General features: G+C 40.0%; 1 pseudogene; it reads right to left on the bottom strand.

The window, feature by feature from the left end:
- Positions 1–3,029: 3,029 nt before the first annotated feature.
- Positions 3,030–4,978, bottom strand: LOC116868840 (annotated as a pseudogene).
- Between the last annotated feature and the right edge of the window lie 1,664 nt (positions 4,979–6,642).

The raw sequence follows: 6,642 nt of genomic DNA, 5'->3' as shown, positions 1-6,642 counted from the left end.
AAATATTTGAATTTGAAGTTTTATCTATCAGAGCTTTTTTTTTTTCTTAAATGTCTTCTATTGGTAGTTTTGTCCACTTTAATAGCTTCATCGTCTATATTCTAATCATGTCCAAATACTCATTTCTAGCCCAGCACTGTCTTTTGCACTTGAGACCTCTCTATTCAATTGCCTCAACCCTCCACTTTAGTGTTCCACAAGTCCTTCGAAATACCCCAGTTCTAATCTTAACCTTAAGATGTGCACGGATATCCAGCAACTCAAATTAAATACATTTCTTCAGCTCCAAATAGAATTAGCTACTAAGTTCTATTCATCTTCTCTCCCAAATATCTCTCAAAAGAGTTTGTTTATGAATCTGCCGCTGTTCTCACACTAGATCAGTCCTGCACTGTGGTAACCCACCTTGCCCACTGCTGCTGCCTCCACCAGATTTCTCTGTACCTTTATCCTGGCTTTGCTCCAGTTCTTTTCCTTCACTGCACCCTATGCGATATTTTAAAAATACAAATATTTTTACATCATTCTTTGCTTAAAACTCTTCCATTACATCTTTTGAGGTAAAGTTCACAATGTTTGACAAGGCTTCTATGTCCCTCTACTAATGCACAGCATTAGTCTACATGTCTAGGTGTCATAGTCACTATCTCTGCTCAAGCTGTAGTGGTCTTTTTTTTTCCCCCCAATCCTTGCAATAGATCCAGCTTCCTTACTTTATGGCTTTTACTATAGTATTTCCTCCACAGATTCTTCAGCTAATTCTTAAGCTCCCTCCCAATCTCAGGTTTAATGCTACTTTTCAAAAAAAAATTTTTTTTCTTCTTTCAAATTAGATTTAGTTTCTCTTGCATGTGATTTGTTCCACTCTGTACTTTCTTTTATGTAGGGGTCATCACAGATCATCAAATTCTTTGTTCCCAAAATTAGAACCTTCATGAGGGTAGACCCAGGTCAGGCTTAGATAGAGCAGTAATCATGGCACCTAGATCAGAGGCTGTGAGAAAGCCAACATTTGACAAAAGGAATATATTCAATGAACCACAAATTAAAGTAGTAACTTCTAATACAAATGCTTTCTGTACATTAGCATGTACCCTGTCAGCCACACATCTTTTGAAATAACTGAAAATTATAGGCAAACTAATCCCTAACATGGTTTTGGAGTGTTTCACTAACATAGCTCTTTCAAATTAGAGAATGTAAAGTGCCTATTTTGGCAAAGCAAGAACTATGTTGAAAGAGTAATATATGTATATATAATATATTGGACTTGAGGAAATGTCACAGCACTCATATCACCTGATCAGTTTTCCTAGTCATTCATATCATAATTTAGTTCATAAAGTCCATCACATTTAAAAGGTTAAGGCAGAAAGCCTGAGGATGTTGCCAAATTTACAACAGTATTTATAAATATTCATGAACCTATAGCATTTCCTCGAGATGCCCTTTGACAAACTTTCCAGGAGAATTGAGACTTTGTCAAGATTTCAAAGATCACATGATTGATGGTTCTAGTAGCTTTTTATAAATATGCAATAGTTCTTCTCATCACTAGAAGTTGTTGAAAGTCTTTGGGAGCACATATGTTCATACCAGTAGTAATTAGTCACTAAGGATCCCATCAGACCACTTTACCATAGGAAGTAATTACCAGCTTACCCAGGACATGATCTGGGAAACTCAAACTTAAAAGAGAGATGCTGAACTATTCAAACTGGACCCATTCACATAAAACTTAAAAAGATGGACCATTTACTCACACACTGTGTTCTGAAAACAATTATACACATCTGGTTGCTTATGTCACTAGGGTGTATGTCAAATCTTATTAATGAAATGAGACTGTAGATCACTATGAAATTATGCAATACTTTCAACCCTCTCTATTTAATAAAATTGTTACTCTTCTGGATAAAGAAGAGGAGATAGGGGAATACTTAAAAAAAATACTGGCAAAGTTGACTGGGTAAATATTACCTATCAGAAGTTATAAGGTTCAATGCAGAAGATGGAATGTGAGAGCATTCTCTCATGCTCCCTGTAAGAGTAACATCTAATTTAATTTTGGGGGGAAAGTATTGCACACTATTCAATAAAAGCCTTAAAATGTTTGTCATTCCACATATAGTAATGCATCTTAATGAAACAATTGGAATTATAGAAAATGCTTATAGAACATTACTATAATAATCAGCAACTGGACATATCCCAAATATCCAGCGATAGGAAGGTTATTATTATATTGATATTTAAGTAATTAAAAATAGTTATAAAGAGTTTTTAAGAAATAGGCTTGCTTAGACAAAGGAAAGAAACAGACTTCCAAATTACATGCAAAATTTTATAAATTCTATAGGGTAGAGTGTGATATCAATGATTTCAATATATGCATAGAAAAAATGGAATGAAAATTGAGTTCATGATATTTTAGACTTCTGGTATTTCATCAGAAAACCTCATTTTCGTATTTTTTAAAGCAGACTTGATGATTTAGGGCAGTTTTAGGTCAAAGCAAAATTGGACAAAAAGTACAAGGAGTTCCTGTGTACCCACTGACTCCACAAAAGCACAGCCTCCCACACTATCAACAATCCACTGAACCTATATTGACACAGCATTATTACACAAAGTTTATAATTTATATTAGGATTCACTCTCAGTGTTGTACGTCCATTCTATGGGATTTGACAAGGAATTACCATTATAATATTGCACAGAACCATTTCATTGCCCTAAAATTTCTCCGTACTCTGCTTACTCAATTCTCTCTCCCAACCCCAACTTCCATGATTTTACTTTTTTTTGGAAAGTCATATAGTCCAGAGTGTCATATAGTTGGAATGATATAGTATGTAGCCTTTTCAGATTGGCTTTTTTTTCACTTAGTAATATGTATTAAATGTTCCTCTACATCTTTTCATGGCTTGATAGCTCATTTCTTTTTAGCTCTGAATACTATTTCATTGTCTGGATGTACATGAGTACTCATGGCTGATACAGGCTGGCTTCAGTATTGAAATTCAGAATTATAAAATAGAATGCACGTTAGTGACTCCTACATTCACTTTATAGTTACAGCCTACCATAAAAAAGAAGATAACATACTCTGTCTCTGACTCAGTGAGGGTAACAGCAAGGACTTGAAGAGGGGAACCCACCCATGGAACTCTGGTACTTTTGCTAGTTGTTCCTGGAAGATCCCTTGCCAGGTGGCTGCTACTTTCTCAGGCTGCTTGGCAGCTGTGATGGGGGTGCTTTTGGTTCTCTGCTCTGCCATTGGCATGGTGGCCAGACTGGAGGTTAAAAGGTTTTTTGGATGGCTCTAGGGTATACTGCTTCAGAGCTCTCTCCAGACCAGTGATGGAAACAGTCAGACCATTTAGGATATAGACTGATTTGAGGGCCTTCTCCTTCTGCTCCAGGATATTAAGATAGTGGGTAGCTTGGTCCCTTACTTCACTGTCACCATTCATCACACATCTCTTCAACAACATCAGGATACTGAGTGACATCTCTTCTTTCTGGGCTCCAGATTTGAGCAGAACACTCACAGGACCTGTCCTGACCTCCTCATGCTCCAGAACCAAGCAGTCATACATGAAGCATGTTTGTGGAGGGGTTGTTGGTCTTGGGTTGCTCCTGGCCCAGGAGATTCAGGACATGGGTGGCCAACATGGTGAACTTGAAGTCCTCGATGAACTCACAAAGGTTGTGAAGCCTGATCTCCTTGTTCTCCGAGTTCTTCTCAGTGATTCTGATAATGCAGTCTATGATGGTCTACTCATACTCAAAACCACTCTCTTTCCACAGCATGGTGAATAGTAAGTTCATGACCACAGAGGATACTTCTGACACATGGCAGTCTGGACCACCACCACCTTGAACTCATCCAAGATCTCTGACATGAAGGATGAGATCTGCTTCATGAGGCAGATTTGTTCTCAGTCTTTAGGAATGTAGTGATGGCCATTGTGGTGATGCTGCAATTCAAATATGCAACCAGCATCTCCAGGTCCATACTGCAGGCCATCACTGCTGACAGATTCTCCAGGGCCACTTTATTGAGGGTGTGCACAGCAGTGACCTTGGGGGAACTGCAGAAGAGCTGGAGCATTGACAGAGCTGGGGCCAGCTTTTTGACACTGCAGTCTGGCAGATTCACAATGGATGAGACAATTTTGTACACCATCATCTTGCACTTGTTGGGCAAGAAGCTAACAGTGACGTCAAACAGTGGGCTATCATGGCTTCCATCCTCCTCCAACCGCTTGCAGCCACCTGGATCATCATGCAGTAGGCAAAGGGAGACTTGAGACTATGCTGGGTGAACTTGTTAATCAGCTTATTGACAGCCAGGTGGTCATTCTTATGTACATGGTAGAGGAACCCCAGCGCATAATACTGGACCATTGGGTTATCACTGGATGCCACCTACTGGGCCTCATTCACCCAGAGCTTGATCTCATCAAAGCTGCACTCCAGCAGGTGCAGGGAGGATACCAGGGAAGTGATGGAGACACTGGGCACCTTGGCCATGATGGCCTGCTTCATGTAGCGCTCAATAGCCTGCAGCATGGTGCTATCACTGATCTGACAAAGGGCATGCAGAGCCAGGCCCTGTTGGCTGTCTTCTGGTCGTGTCCTTTGTCGGGCTTCTGGTGATGAAAATGTCATCCTCATCAATGCAAGATATCTCCTTGATGACTAAGTACTACATCCAATGGAGTATGGGATCATTGGACTGAAAGAGCTCGGTCATGGCAAAGAAGGCCCTGGTCACATCAGTGGTCCCTAGGTGTTCCCCCTGGTTTATGAAGTAAAGGATCTTGGTGAGGATGTAGGCAAATTTTCAAGGGCTGACCAGAGTGTCAATAAACACATGGACCTCCTGGAGTACTGTGTTCTTCTTAAGATGCTGGGATGGGTTGGAGCCTCCACCTGCTTCCTTGTCTTTCTTGTTGAATTGCTGCAGCATGAGGTGTCAGCCATGTGCAGAGTAATAGCCCTTTGTTAGACAGGTGCAGTGAGCATCAGTGGTCTGGCTGCGGTTCCACACAGGCCACCTCCCTGTGGCCACATCACCCTGCACGTTAACATTCCCTTAGTATAAACTTTCAACAACAGCAACAACAACGACAACGATAACATCAACAACACACACACACACACACACAAAAGAAAAGAAAAGAAAAGAAAAGAAAAGAAAAGAAAAGAAAAAAGAAAAAAGAAAAAAGAAAGGAAAAGAAAAAGGAAAGGAAAGGAAAATGAAATATAAGTATTGTGGTAATACCCACTCAGACCTTTGACCTGAACCAGTCTTCTACCTAGATAAATGTGGGTGTAGTCAAGATGGAAAAGCTTATTTTGTGAAGTCTGAATATAGACAAAGGCTCCAAGTGTAGATGGTTTTAGGTGCCACCCTGAGAATCTCCAAGATCTATAGCCTCTATGGCATTTTAATAAGATTGTTCATCTGATTTAATCAATTAGAAACTTCCTTTAAAAATGTGCAGATCTATGAATGACAGCTGTGGCAGCTTTGGGTAATGGGAATTTTGAAATATGCAGTTGTAGAAATGTAAAGGGACTGAGTTCTGCCCATTTACTGCTGCAAGGATATCCACACAACCTTAGCAAAAACTAACTAAATTCACTCCCAGGCCACACGGGTTACAGGGTTCCCACCAGCAGGCAGTATCATCATACAGGAGCTCAAAATAACCTTTAAATTGGCATGTAGGGAAGTTATAATTCAGTAATGTAGAAAGCAGTTCAGAAAGGTGTATATTTTAATTTTTATTATGTAAGAACTTCAAAGCAATATTGCAAATTCAGACTTGTCTGATCACATTTGGAGATTTAACGAGGCAATCCTTAAGGGTTAAATTTGCAACATTATTTAAGTGGTCAGTGGGAAAGAAGAGGATAAAAAGTATCAAGGCTGTTGGCTGCACCCCAATTTTTATGAAACTAAGATCCATGAACCATCCCTTTAAACTTTCAGTTTGTGTAACTACTGGAGTAAACTTTTTTTTTTTTCTTTTTGTAAGATTTTATTTATTTATTTAAAAGAGAGAGAGAGTACAAGCAGGAGTGAGTGGGAGAGGAAGAAGCAGGCTCCCCACTGAGCAGGGAGCCCCATGTGGGGCTCAATCCCAGAACCCTGGGATCATGGCCTGAGCAGAAGTCAGATGTTTAACTGATTGAGCCACTCAGGTACCCCCTAGAGTAAACTCTTCTAAAGAAAGATAAGATAATGTTCAATTAATTTAAGATTATAAGAGAAATAATATTTAGAGTGGGATAGTAGGGGAGAATCCAACTCATATTACCCTATGGCCCCATCTCCTCTATGCCTGCACACTAGGGAGCATGGGGTATAATAGAGCAAGTGAAAAGCCTATATCACAAAGCACTGTAAGCACCTTAGAGGTTAAGGCCACAGGATTGTGGCCTACAAAATCAATACAGCACACATAGGATGGAGAGAAAAACCTTCAGCATCAATGGGAAACACTACAGCAAGGTATAAACCAAGCCGTGCATATGTGACAGCCAGGAGGACTGTCCTTGTGGGCGCCTTCCCTCCTCACTTTCCAGTTGGGACTCCAGAGTCAGGACTCCAGAGATGAAAATGGC

Source organism: Lontra canadensis, unplaced genomic scaffold (genome assembly GCF_010015895.1).
Source record: "Lontra canadensis isolate GAN:19392208 unplaced genomic scaffold, GSC_riverotter_1.0 scaffold17, whole genome shotgun sequence".
Taxonomy (NCBI): Eukaryota; Metazoa; Chordata; class Mammalia; order Carnivora; family Mustelidae; genus Lontra; species Lontra canadensis.
This window is presented reverse-complemented; position numbering and strand designations above follow the sequence as displayed.